A 15,084-nucleotide genomic window follows, 5' to 3' on the forward strand; every position below is an offset into this window, starting at 1 on the left:
TTAAAGTGAAAATATTGTGCTTCTCTACACCTCATTACACTCGACACCCTTCACTCTCATGAAAGTCCAATGGTGCTGGTATTATTAACTCTACAGAGAACACTGAAGCTCAGAAAGTCATGTAGCCAACTAAAAGAAAGGTCAGCACTCAAATGATAGATTTGAACCAGGGTCTGTTTCATGTGTAAGGGGAAGAATGTGGGTCTGGAAGTAGTACTCAACCCTAGTCACATGAATATCACCAGGAGATCTTCTAGAATTAGTACTTGTCCCTCTGCCCACCCCAGGTCAATTGCATCAGAATCCCTGGGGAAAGAGCTCAGATGTAGGTATTGTATTAATCAGAGTTCTCCACTGAAATCTAACCAACTGGATGTGTATCAATAAAATTATTTTTAAGGACTTTGTTCACATGATATGGTGGCTGGTAAGTCCAAAATCTGCAGGGTGGCCCAGCTCGCCAGAGACTCAGAGAAGAGCCATACCACAGCTCAAGTCTGAAAATCTGTCTGCTGCAGAACATCCTCCTCCTTAGAAGAGGTCAGTCTTTTCCTGTACACAGGAAATCTTCAACTGATTGGATAAGGCTCAACTATATTAAGGAGGATACCTGCTTTATTCAAAGTCCATTGATTTATATGTTAAATAAAAATTTTTTAAAAACTCATAGAATATCATTAAACTAAATATCTGCACTGTGGCCCAGTCAAGTTGACACGTAAAATTAGCCATTATAGGTATTTTTCAAGGTATTAGACACTTCTGCTCTGCAGCCAATGTAGAGAATCACTAATCTGTGTTTCACATCCTCCTATCTGCCAGCTCTTTAGAACCAAAGACTGCTTAACCATTAACAAATTGCCCAGCATCTAGACCCGGTGCTTCATTTTTTATGCAGAATAACAGCAGTTTCTATAGGTTTAGATGTAGGTGCAGCACGAGGTGCAATTACCATTCACTAGAAGGCAGATCACGAGCAAACCAGTGCCCAAAACCAGTGTTGCAAGTCCCCAGTAGTTTTTGGAGAATGGCCAATGTGTATTCTCTTTCTTCTCTTCCCTGAGCTCTCTCAAAGCAGCATCCCTGAGTTTAGAAGGAAGGTTTAATTTTTTAAAACTTGGAAAAAGCCAGAGTGGAATGACTCATTTGCACCTGGCCTCTGGCTTGACAAGAGATAATGGAAATTTGTGTCGAGAGACAGTAAATCCAAATCTCTCCAAAATGGCAGGAAAATTTGTAGCCAGAGCCGGGCAAAGCATTTCCTATAGCAGTGAATTAAAAAACAATCTGATAGGACTGGCTAATAGTATGCTTGCAAAATTTAGGAGCCCCCCCCTTCTCTTTGTTGGCTGAGAAAGTCTGAAAATCCAAAGCATCATACCACTGCGGCATCAAGAGGCAGTGGGCTTGTATTATTTGGTTTAGTTTTAAGTATAAAAAGTTTGGTACTTTTTGTGGTCTTTTGTTTTGAAAACACTTAGTTGCTTTTTAATGTGTTTAACTCAGAGTTGAGTAGTTACCTCTGTAGAAGTTCAGACTAACAAAATCATTTGCAGAGGATGGGTGTGTGGGGTCAGGACCCTTGGAAAGTGTGTGTTGGCGGTGGGGGGGTGGGGGATAACACAGGCAGGACCAGGTAAAGATGGAGTGGGTAACATGACCACAAGCCAAAGAATGCCCAAGGCTTCCAGAAGCTAGGAGGAAGGCAGGGGACAGATTCTTTCCTAGCAGCTTCAGACGGAAAAGGGCCCTGTGAACACTTTGACTTCAGATTCCTATCCTCTAGAAGTGTGGGACAACGAATGAGTTGCTCTAAGCTACCAGTTTATGTATTTCATTATAGCATCCCTAGGAAACTAACATAGTACCCTTTTCACGTTCTAGTCCAAAGTTTCTCATATCAATTATATGTTGTCCTAGTAAAGTGGTATCACAAATGACAACAAAACCTCAGTGGCATATACAATAAATGTTGGGTGAACTCATCACAGGATCTGACTAATCCAGCCTGAGCTCAGCTGATCTTGGCTGGGCTCTCCCCAAGCTACTCAGCTGCAAGTAGAACCATCAACTGCCTCTGCCAATAACAGAGGTTTGCTTGCTTACATGTCTGCCAGCTGATCTAGGCCAGCCCTGGTCAGATGACTGGGATGACTTTCCTTTCTTCAGTTATCTCATTTTCCAGCAGACTATTTCAAACGTGTTCTCCTCAAGGCAGCAGCAGAAAGCAAGACCACAAATAGAAATGAGCAAGTGCCTTTTCAAGCTTCTACTAACATAATGTCTACTAACATCCAACCATTCCATACAAATCAATATGCCTGGTCCCCTTGGAGGACACGATAAGACTATAGGACAATTGCTTAGGGAGGGACATAGAATGGGGGCCTTCAAAGCAATCAATCTACCATGGTTCTGGTTATAGTTCAGAACTCTCAGAAACTGGGGCAGCAAAGGACCTGGGAAAACTCCTACCATTTTTTTCTGGTCTGCTCAATAGTCTACTTTGTTTAGCATAGCATGTCCCTCAATCACTTTGAAACTTTGTGGGGATCAACCCTAGGCTAATGCCCTAAGGGATGCGGAAATGAGTAAAAAGTTGAGTCCTAATATCAAAAAGCTTAGGATACCATAGACATGAACCCAAATTGGGAGCTTGAGAAGGGCTAGAGAAGTACCAAGAAATAGTCACAGGTTTGATGTTGACACTGCAGTCAGCAGAAAGGTCAATATCCATTGTGAATTTTTCAGAAATATAAAGAGAAATGAGGAAAGAAAAAAAAAACACATAGATAGGTTTGTTTGTTTTTTAGATTCTTTGTTTTATTTTTAAAACTATTGTTTGTCCTGGAATCATGCCTTGCTTACCTTTGGGATCAACATTAACATATTAATAATCATAAAATTAAAAGTAAAAAATAGTTCTGTGGGTGCCTTTTTAAATATCATTACTTATTCAATTAAAAGTTGTCAAATCAAAATCTATCCTTCTCAAGTCCCGATGTTGTTTCTTTTTTGTTTTCTTTTACCCCAGTGGTCTGGGTACCACAGCTCCAGTAAGGAGAGAGCACTTCAATGGACTCTTCCCATGGAGAGGAATCATTTAAGATGGACCTTGAAGGGTGAGCTAGATTCTCAAAGACAAAAACCACAGTGATGTGGATGAAGCCTGGAGAGGACATAAGGTCGGGAGGAAGACAAGGGCATGGTACCCACAGCCAGGAGGAAAATTTATCTGACACCCTCCAACAGCTGCAGATGTGGATGACAGGACTCCTGAGGAGCAACGTGCATGAACGTGAACTTCATCTTCCCTTCCTTCGGTTGCCCTGACTTCGGCCCAGCTACCATTGGCTCCTAGAGACTCTTGTTCCCAACCACACATGTTGAAGATTTTTCACCACTGCCTCAGGTAATGTGACATTTTCCTCTGTTCTTCTTCCACCTGCCAATAGTAGGCCTCCCTTTTCCACCTTCCACAGGAGAGTCCAGTTGACAGAATAAAGCCAAAGCTAATTCCTGTCCTAATACATCCTTAGATGTTGTCTATTATGACCCAACTCAGTAGACATCAAGGCATAGACAACATTATTATCTCAAATGAGCTAAAATAATAGTAAAATTATTATCTTTATTATTTCTTCATTCAAAGGCAAGGGTGAAGAATGGAGCCCTTTATACCCAGCGCAGCTAACCCAAAAGTTAGCATGCTCCTCTGTCACCCATCCCTCCATAGGCACATTCTATAAAAATCTCTGTGACATTCTCATCACAGTGAATGCTACTGAAAAAGTAGGCCGTATGTCTTAGCTGATACCTAGCCTTAATCATCTAGGTTGAAACAGGAATCAGATGGTTTTCTTCTGAGCTGGAAATTCAAGCTGGGTTTAGTTTGCCAGTCACCTCTATCTGTCTGAGCTTTTAATGCTTTACAGTTATTCAGACTCTAGAGTACTGTGGCTCAGAGTTACCACCAAGGGGCCACTTGCAAAGTCCCGTGGCGTTTAGTAGAGCCCAGAGAATTCCACTGTCTCCATCCCACATGTGCTATCTCAGGGATTAAATTTCAGGACTGCGCAGAGAGTAGAATGATGACATCTGCCAAAAATAACACCTCAGAACCTCTGCACAGAGAAAATCAAAGGCTAATGCATTGTGAGATTTTTTGGAACACAAATCCAGGTTAAGGTTAACATAATATTCTTTTTTTTTAAGTTACCAAAGAAAACCACTTTCACTGCAAAGATTTCCATTTGTATAGCCCCTTCCACTTCTCAGCACATTCTCATCTCATCTGATAGAAACTGAGAAATCACTAATTAGGATAGCAAACTAATATTATCCCTTCTTTACAGATGAGAAAGCCAGGAGTTAGAGGAAGCTAACTCATCTACGCAAATTATATAGCCTGTCAATAATGAATATGAGATTAGAATTCAGGACTCGTTTTTGTGGCAAAGTCTACTTGGATAAACAAAACTAGTTTTATTGGCTTCTTTTTATCTTGTTGGAGAATCTTGATTAACCAACTAAAAATTATCTGGAACTCAAGGTGCTTTCTACATGGAACAGTTGCCTACAGCAATCCCAGGCTGGGTAGGTGGGGTTAGTCCATTGACTTGCCCAGTAAAGAGACCTGAGCTGTGCCAACAGAAAACATGCTTGTTCTAATATTTGGATATTCTTTCAAGACTGTAGACTCTCATTACTACAAGTGTCCTGACCCAGATCAGAAGGGCCCAATGCTAAGGAAGAGGCTTTCTGCCAGGGTCACAATCAGGGCTCTTTGGCAATGGCAACTTCAGAATTCTACACATGAGGCACTTCACCAGGGTGGAAGTCCATTGGAAGGTGTATGGGTGGTGAGCAGTTATTTATCTTGGATTATATGTTACAGATAAAAAAAAAAAATCTGGATTAGCTTTCAATTGTTTTGCATTCAATTGAGAAAATTTAAGTGTATCTTAAGTTCTACAAGAGAATACTACAAACCCTAGCAGTGACACCAGTAGTAATTCTAGTAGTACAGTAATAGGGTCACCAACACTTCTCAGTATGCCCAGGATTCTCACTTTTAAGATGGAAGTCCCGTTTGCTATGATATCCCAGCACCTGTCCAAGGTAAATTGGGACAAATTGGACAGGTTGGTCACTCCAAGAGGTAGAATCAACATCATCATCATCATCATCATCATCATCAACATCATCGTTGCAAATGATAAATCTGATGGAATTCTGGAGTTCTTAATCCTCAAAGCCACCCACTTTGTGTTACCACTGACTGCCTGAAGTGCCAAGGTAATGCAGTAAAGCTTGTCCTTAATGCTATTGTCATCACAATAGCCATATGCCTTGTCCCTATCTGTTGGGGGCGGGGTGCTTTATGTTGTTTGGTTTGGTGCTGGGGAAGGAACCAGGGCCTCACCCATGCTAGACAAACACTCTACCACTGAGCTACACCCTCATCCTTCTCTTGTCATTATCTGAACTTCTGGCATTGTGCTCCTCAGATGACAACCAGACATCACCCAACTACACAGCTTTCTTGGTTCTTGCCCTTTCTGCAGGTCAGTAACTTTGGGGGCTATCCCCAGCAGGAATTTCTACTCTGGAGTCTTAGTTTTTCCCCAGGCCCCCTCCAGAAGGTCAAGGTCCCCTGCTCTCAGATACCCCTAAGCACATCTGAAATTTCTGTTTGTCTCCATAGTAGCAAGAGGAAAAAATACCCTCTACTTGTATCAGGAAGAAGAAACCACTATGGACAGGGAAACCTGAAGGAGGGGGGCTTCAAGTATATTCTGAAAATTTGGGGGATAGCAAAAAGAAGGGCATTTCAAGGGAAGGATGACCATGAACAAAGAGTAAAGCACATGGGAGAAAGTGTGGAGCTTGAGAGACTGGATTCTGATGTGCCTCCAGGAGAGGGTAGGGAAGAGAGACCAGAGCTTTGGTACTGGAGAAAGAAAGACCTACATGCTATTCAGTAGGCCAATGTTTCTAGTCCAGGGCTGGCTTTGCCCGCCTCCTCCCCTGCATGAAACATTTGGTGACATCCAGAAATATTTTTGATTGTCACAGCTCAGAGTGAGAGTATGCTATCATGTGAACGTTTATGTCCCTCCCAAACTCACGTTGAAGTCTTCACCTCTAAGATGATGGTATTAAGAAGTAAGGCTCTTATTAAGAAGTAAGCTACAGCTGGGGCTGTAGCTCAGTGGCAAAGCGCTTGCATGCATGAGGCAAGGTTTGATTCTCAGCACCACATAAAAATTAACAAATAAAATAAAGGCATTCTGTCCGTCTACAACTACAAAAAGAAATTTAAAAAAGAAGAAGTAACGCTCTGGGCTAGGATTGTGGCTCAGCAGTAGAGTGCTCACCTAGCATGAGCGGGACCCGGGTTCGATTCTCAGCACCACATAAAAATAAAGGCATTGTGTTGTGTCTATCTACACCAGAAAAATAAATATTTAAAAAAAGAAGTAAGGCTCTGGGTGATGATTAGGTCATAAGGGTGGAACCCTGATGAAAGGATTAGTGTCCTAATAAAAGAGACCTATGACCTTTCACTATCTGTGAGAAGTGTGAGAAGATATCTGTGAGGAATTAGATGCACACCAGATACCAAATTTGCTGATGTCTTGATGTTGGACTCCCCAGAACTGTGAGAAAGTAAATTGGAGTTGCTTGTACATCACCCAGTCTATGGTATTTTATTATAGCAGCCACAATGGACTAAGGCAGCATGCTGAGTAGAGGCCAAAGAGGCTGCTAAACATCCCACAATGCCCTGTAGCAGGAAATGAAGGTCAGGACACCAAGATCTGGAAGCAACACTTTATTAGTGGTGCCACCACCCAGAGGAAAATTACCAAAGTCTGAGCCCCGAGCGCAGCAGGGCTTTTACTTTTATACATAAGAATATTTTGGGTACATCAAGGCAAGGAGTTGGTGCAATTCTTTTGGAGGGTGCAGTCTACATTCCTTATATGGTTGCAAGCTGGTCAACAGCCTAGGGACATTAAGGGACTTTTACTGCACTAAGCCTGCAGGTACCTTTTAGCCACTGCAAGCCTCTATGGTTAAATGTCAGTAAACAGAGCTGTGTGTCAACGTGCAAAACAACAGCCTATCCAGCTCTTAAATGGCTAAATGTTCCATTCTGTTCCACCACATCCCCAGGCAGGCCCCTTACCACAGAGCTACCCAGAACTAAGGGCACTAGTGCTGAGGTTGAGAACCCTGGCCATAGGTGGTAGGAAGCCAATGGAAGTTTTTTGAGGAGAGAAATATCAAAAGAATGTTGGTCCTGATACCCTCAGAAACCTCAGAGGAAATTGGGTGGAATAAGAATATCTCACTTTATGCAATAAAAAGATTCCCCAAAAAATGTTGTGCAATGTTTTAGAAATCCAATCCTTCTTTAAATATCATTAGACCTACTAGACACATCCAGGACTGAATGTTATAAAGTCAAGAACTTTTCCCCAATGCCCGCACCATTTCTAGCCCAGCATCAGCTCTGATGTACTCTAACAGTTGTGCTTTAGAATCTCTTAAAGTTGGGTACACATAATTTCTCTGCTCCAGACATAGCAGGACAGTGCAGGCTTCCCTGCAGGAAGGGAAGGCGAGAAAGCCAGATTCCCTGGCCCAACCACTGTGTCGTCCCGAGTAGCTCTGTATTAGATCAACGATTAGTTCCAGGATCATGGTTTCTTTTTCTCCATGATTCTTCGACTCTAAATACAACTATTTCCTCACCCTGTCATTGTGTTTCACTTAATTCAAAATTTTATTGAAATCAAAAGATGTTTTCTTTGCTCTTACACTGGGACAGGAATACGCGTCCTTTGAAAGCTTTGAAAGTTCATTTCTGTTTCTCAGTGACCACTCTCAAGTTTTCAAACAGTAAAATAAAGAATTTTCTTTTCCTCCAACCTTAGTTTTCTTTTCTTTAAAAAAAAAACTCAACACATCACCAAATGTGAGTATAATTTATGAGCTTTGGCTTTTTGCTTTTGCCAAAACTAAAAAAGTATGTCTCTGTGTGGCCTGAACAATCCCAACTGTGACAAAACAAAAACAGAAAAATGAATAGCTACTTCATATAAAAAGGGGGAGAAGGGCAGGGGTAATGTTGCATGCCTGTAATCCCAGCAGCTCAGGAGGCTGAGGCAGGAGGATCAAGAGTTCAAAGCCAGCCTCAGCAAAAGCGAGGCACTAAACAACTCAATAAGACCCTGTCTCTAAATAAAATACAAAATAAGGCTGGGAATGTGGCTCAGTCATTAAGTGCCCCTGAGTTCAATCCTCAATACTCCCCCCGCCAAAAAAAAAGAGGGTGGTGTGGGAAGAAAGATCAAAATTATTTCAAAATCCAGAAGTTTCTCTTTCAACATATTCAGATTGGCATGTGCACACACACACACACACACACAAATAATAATAATAATAATTAATAAGTAAACCTTATTATATATATTAAAAAAAATAAGTAAACCTAATCCTTCCTGAGAAGTTCTGGGGTAAACATTTAATGAGAATATCAGGAAGGGCTGGGCTAGGCCTGTGCAAGATGAGGGACTGTGAATTGCCCAACTTATAGCTGCCCAGATAGGCCTCAGGCGCTCCCACTGTGCCCTGTGCCCCAAGCCCTGCTCAGCTGCCCGCCCTGAGCTCAACCATGCAGCAAGGGAACTCGGCAAATCTCTAATGAGTTCCTGATCCAACTCTGATCCCACCCTTCCTTGCACATATTTCTTTGGAAAATCAAAACCCAACATCTGGAATATGGCTTTTCACTGTCACAGGATGTCTCAAATGCTGGCTGTTCTTTCTAGAGTTACATAATTCTCCTATGGAGACTTTTTCTTGCTTCAAAAGAGAGGGAGGGAGGGAGAGAGAGAGAGAAAGAGAGGGAGAGAGAGAGGAGGAGGAAATACCTATGATATTGAACAGGCGTAGGCACTCATCTGTGGTAATGAAAAAGCAATGGCACTAAACACTGATAGTTCACAATGAACTAGAGGGAATGGGGCCTGGTAGGAGGGACCATAAAAGAGCAGAAAGAAGAGTGAAGAAAAACATCAATGCTTCTTGATGTGCAAATATCGTGGCGATGATTTAAAGATCTCAGGAAAGAATTAAAGAACTGGTGGTTTGAGGGGTACCTGGTTAGCTCAGACCGTCTCACCCAGATAATCTCACCAACCTGCAGCCAAGGTTGGCTTGAGGTCATTACACTTGCCAAAAGACGCCCCTTCACCCTGTGGAGGGGCTCCTTGGAAGCACGAATGAATCCAAGGCCACTGCAGAGGCCTGTCCTCAGTAGCCAGACCCCTGGCAAGCCCACAGACACTCACTAGGCGGATTCTGGCTCCTCACCCGAGATTCCACTGGCCCTGCTGAGTGGAGGAAGCTTTGCAAGTCCCTGCCTGGCCTCCCGAGAGGCACTGACCCAACGCCTGATTTTCTTGAAATGGTCCTTTGAACTGGATTTCCATTTTCCCTATTAAAGGAGAATCGGAATAAATACCGTCCAAGAATCATTTTAAGCAAGAGTTTCTCTCTCTCTCTTCTTCCCCCACCCTACCCGACCCCACCCCTGGCTGCCAAAATTATTACCTTTAGCTCTTAAGTAGCCAGTGCAAAAAATTCCAGGAAAAAATAGATCCATTTTTAAGTGAAAGATTTTAATCTCAAAAGATATGTAGATTCTTTGCCTCACCCAGAAACAAGAGCTGAGAGCAGGTAGATGCATGTGTCTGTGTGTGGGTGGCAGTGGCCGGCTGTGGTGGCATTCTTCCCACTATAGTGGATGGTCACTAAGTGTTTCACACTCTTCAAGGAGACCAGAACTGGAAAGCAGATTAGATTGAGATTCTCTGAATTGTTAAGGTGTCTCTCTTCTCAGAGTGCTTCAAAACAAGAAAAGTGTCTAATGTTGTCATAAAGTTTTCAAATTTAAATATTATGAGCTGGGTGCATGGAACCCATTCTAATTAACAGATATACTCCCTACCCTCAGGAAGCCTGTGATCTAATAGGAGATCCACGTAATGAAAGACAATTCACATGCAGGGCAATTACTAGTTTTTTTAGTGTCATAATGTGAAGTTCCAGACACCAAAATCAGCCTTCAGAGGTCAAGCAAGGCATCAATGGGAGAAATGACATCTAAGCTGAAGTCAGAATAAGGTAGGAGTGCACAAAGAGAAGAGACAGAACATCAAGGCAGAGGTGATTTCATTTACAAAGTCCCTAATGAAAGTATATGACATTTGGATGAAATGTGAGAGATAAGAAATAAACAAATCAGAGTCCATAAATCAGGAAAAGCAAACTTTTCTGTACAAGCAGATAAATTTATGGACTATACAGTCTTTGTAACCTCAATTCAGTTCTGACACTGTAGCAATAAAAGTGCCTGTAGACACATGTAAATGGATGTTTTTCCAATAAAACTTTATTTACAAAAACAGGTGGCAAGCTGATGTGACCCACAGCCTGACATTGCTAGTGCCTGAACACTCCCCATTCTAAGTGTTATTCCCAGACCTGCAGCATCAAAATTACCTGATCACTTACAGGAAATGCAGAAAAATCAGAACCTTAGTAGGTTCTAGAATCTGCCTTTTATGTTTCAGAACTTCCCAGCTAGACATAAATCTTTTGAATGCATTTAGACTTATCTTTTGGTCCTTGTGTTTGCATGCATGAAAGATCCTTCTGGCTGTACTCAATGACATCCCCCCAAGTAGTCTAGCTTGTTTCCCCCTAGTTCCAGTCCTGGTAAGGAAAACAGTCAATCTTGGGCAAGAATACAAGTTGGTTTCTCTTTTCTCCCAGCCTGGAGACACCACTCTTACCCACCTCCCATTGCAAGAATGCACCTCTCTTCTCTAGAATTTATTTATGCTTTAGAAAATCCAATTAAAGCAGAGCTTAACACTCTTCTCATTTTTCAGCCATATAAAGCATACAACGGAGTTGTGGGCCATGAATTTACACACACACACACACACACACACACACACACACTCATGCATGTTCACAGAATAGACACATATACATACTGTGTCTTCCTCCTGGACTTGGAGGACCTAGGGATCTAGGCTGCGCCTGCGGACACTATAACCAAAAGTATGGTGAGAAGTTAGTCAGAAGATGCTGCTTGGCTGCTTTTGTCAGTGCTTGCCTTTATCTCTGATAATTGTATCTCATTCACATGTCCTTCCTGCTCAGTTTGGGTTGGCCTTTGGGGATGATTCACTCAGATTATGCTGATATGAGCTAATCCCGTGAATAATCTGGCCTTGCTATCTTGCTGGTGTCAGGTTAGACAGCTATTTTATAATCCAACTTTCACTTTCCTAGCTGCACCTAGATAATGTATGGCCCCAGGAAAGACACCCTGTAGAAATTACTATAATCATTCGGTTGGGACACAACAGAGCCTGGGCATTTCCTGGTGTGATGCACCCTGGGCCACATGTGTCCATGCCCCTTGCCAGATCACCTGCTCTGCTGCTCTGGTGAAGGTGGTGGAACCCAACCCACTTGCACACTTGCACCTGGGCACCCAAGAATACCTTCCCACATCTAGACTCCAATGAATGCTCTATCAGTCCTCCCAGTGTGCCTGACCCATGACAGTGCTCAACATTTTTTAAATGGGATATACCCAAGGGCATAGTGGTTGGGAACTTGTACTCTTGGTCTGTCAATTTCAGTATGAATCCCAGTTCTGTTTACTTACTGTATGACCTTGAGCAGGTTGCATATCTACCTCTGTGACTCTGTTTCCACATATTCTTTAAAACAAGGTAATGATAACACCTGTCTCACAGGTTTATGGTGAGGATTCCATGAGAGAGAGCATGCTGGGGGGTTAGCAGAGAGACTGGACATGTAACACTTTGTCTTATTTTTGTTTTCCTGTTTTCTATTTGCATGTTTCATCTTCCCAAACAGAATTACAAATTGCTTAAGGCAGAGGATCTCATCCTCTTGTTTTGCTAGACATAGATCTTTTGTTTCCCAGCTAGACATAGATCTTTTGAATGCATTTAGACTTATCTTTTGACCTTCCCAATCCTTAAGATACATAACATAATGCTTCATTCAGAGTTAACTCCTTAGACTTTGATGGATTTACTTTATTTAAGAATATTGAATATATTGTGTATTACAAGGAGCATGAACTTGGTTTAGTTACCATTTGTGCTGCTGTGACACAGGCTGAATGGAAACTCTCTTCTGTGACTACAGTACTCAGAAAGCCAGCTCTCTATCCACACTCTCCAGGTTTGAATCTGAGCTCTTCTAATTACTTGCTGTTATAATTGGGAAAAGTTTCTTTCCTCGCCTTGGTTTACTCACCTGAAAAATTGGAATAAATGCATAATTTTGGCAAAGATTAAATCAGGGTAAGGCCTGTGAGGTGCTTAGAATAGCGCTCAGGAACGTTGTCATTTATTATTGCTTGTAAATAAGTTGTTTGATATGGAATTAATAGGATAAACACAATTTGTAGAAAAGAAACGTTTGCCTTAGTTAGAGGAATAAACTGTTCCATAAAAGCATAATATATTTTCTGTCATGACCAATAATCATCTGCCAAATAAGTAAATGATGCAATTATTTCCCTGTGAACAGCATCCTTTATGTGGTATCAACTCTATGCTTGTCCTTTGGAGAATCACCCCTTTACCTCCACATGGTCTGGTCCTAGAGGAGCCATCTTAGCAACCACCCCAGTCCCATGCTCTTTTCTCACCTCAGCTGGGAACACATGATCAAAATGAGCCAATCACAGTCTTCCTTGATACAGACTATATGGATCCTGGGAAAGAGGATTCTCTTACCCTGGGTTTGAGAACTATAAGGATCATACAAACTGAGATGCATTTGGTCACATTGAGTTCCTTTGGAAAATGGAAGAAACTACAGATCGATGCCAAAGCACAGAGCTGAGAGATGGAGAAATGGCAAGAGAAAGACAAAAATCTAATAATGTTTTATGAGCCCCTGGATCATAGCTTTATGGCAGACCATTCAACCTATAGACTTCCCATGTCTGTGAACCAATAAAATTCTTCTTTTAAGTTACTTTGTGTTATTTCCCTTTCACTTGCAAGTGTAGCTACGACTGAGACACTTTTAACTGTCTGAGTCATGTGTCTAACCATTTCATTAGTTAGTATTACATTGGTTAGTTTATTTCATTAGTTAGTATTGCATGAAACTAACAAATTTTATTTTATTCTTTTAAGTCTATAATTAAATTCTCAATGTGAATTAAGGAAGTTTTACTAAAAGAAATTGTTCTATTATGTTTCAGATTTTTATTTTAAGTAGTCACATGTTGAAGCTAAAGTAGAAAAGCAAGATTGTTTTATAAGTTGATACAATAGAAAACATACAAAATAAAAGCAAATTCAATTTTTATGTATTTATCTACAAAAAGTAAAATAATATGCATAATTATATAGTCATACAGATATTACATATACATGTATATACACATACATTTATACTGAGAGCATGTGAAATTATTGAGTTCCTATTATATGCCAGATATTATTCCAAAGGATTATGTGTGTAATTTCATTTAGTTCTTACAACAATTTCCCTTCAAGGTCAGCATTCTTATCCCTGCATCACATAAGTGAAAACAGACACACAAAGAGTTTATATTTTGCCTAAGGTCACATTGCTGCTAGGTGACAAAGCCTGGATTTAAACCCAAGCTCTTTAGAGCCAACAACTGTGAGTTTTTTCCATTATACCACACTGGCTCTCTCAGAAACAATGGGCATTATATCCCCTTTCTTCCAGTGTCAGGAGTGAATTCAAGTGCTATTATGTAAGCCCTCCCACATGCATTTGCCCAGATTCACAAAGTGAAAACACAAAGCCCCCTGTTAGCTAATCACAGGACTCAGCTGCTTAGAAGGCCAAGGTCTGCGGGGGAGGCCACAAGGGGAGGGATCCCAGATGGGAGACCATCAGCCTCACCCACAGGCACTTTCCTGCCCCTTAGGGATTTGCAGACCTGCTCTAAAATAGACTGGAATAGAGAGCCACTGTGGTATTGGCTTTGAGAACAAATGACTCAAGTGTAAGCATATGTTTAAAAATGTTGGGGTGATTTTTTTTTTATTTAGGATACTATCAGGGAAATTGGAACTCTGGACATTTTGAAGATATTAAGGAGATAATGGCATGTGGTTACTCTAAGACTACAGCCTTTACCTTTTAGAGAGTCACACTTAATTTTTTATTAAATTATTTTCAGAAGTGATTCAGTAACTTGACTTGCTGTGAAATAGTCTGAGAGTACAGGAAGGTAAGTAAACAAATCTGGCCATGATAATAGTTCAAACTGGGTGGCAGAACATAGGGCTTTCAGTGCTGTCCTCTCAACCTATATGTGTTCAATACCATCATAATAGAAGAATGAAGAATAACATGGACTTCAAAATCATAGCTTTTAAAAACTGAAAGAGTATGACTTTTGGTGAGGGGAGATCAAGTCTCAAGGATGGGGAGAAGACTGCAGTTTTCACTGTAATACTAGAGTATCATCAGCTTTTCCCGTTAGGTAAACATGTTCTTTTGAAAAAAAAAATTAAACATTAAAAGAAATGAGGAAAAGAAAGAGTACATGAGTCAACCAGTCCCAACCAGCTCCATGGCAGACATCAAGCTAGTCATGGGCAGGGCAACCTGATTTCCAGCGGAGCCCAGAAGAGCCTCTGGAATGATCCTCAATGCAGCCTGCCAGAGATGAAGCCCATCCTGGGATGATTTCTTACACAGTGTGCACTTACCTCATGCTTTGCCTGGACCATGTCTCCCAGTGCAGACAGGCTCATATCTGCCCAGAATGCTTGTCCTTCATTACCAGAGATGCTGGGGCTCCCAGAGCCTCTCCATGGACCCTCACAGTGACGTTATCTTTCCCGACTTGCCCTGTCAGCCTGAGTGGAAGCCTCCGTTCCTGCAGGAGTCCCTGCTGAGCTGAAACGACCAGCCCTCCTGCAGTCACCGGCAATAACATTTTCCTATGATGGGCTT

This window comes from Marmota monax, unplaced genomic scaffold (genome assembly GCF_021218885.2).
Source record: "Marmota monax isolate L192 unplaced genomic scaffold, Marmota_monax_Labrador192_F-V1.1 WCK01_AAM20220418_F8-fsc00057, whole genome shotgun sequence".
NCBI classification, from domain to species: Eukaryota; Metazoa; Chordata; class Mammalia; order Rodentia; family Sciuridae; genus Marmota; species Marmota monax.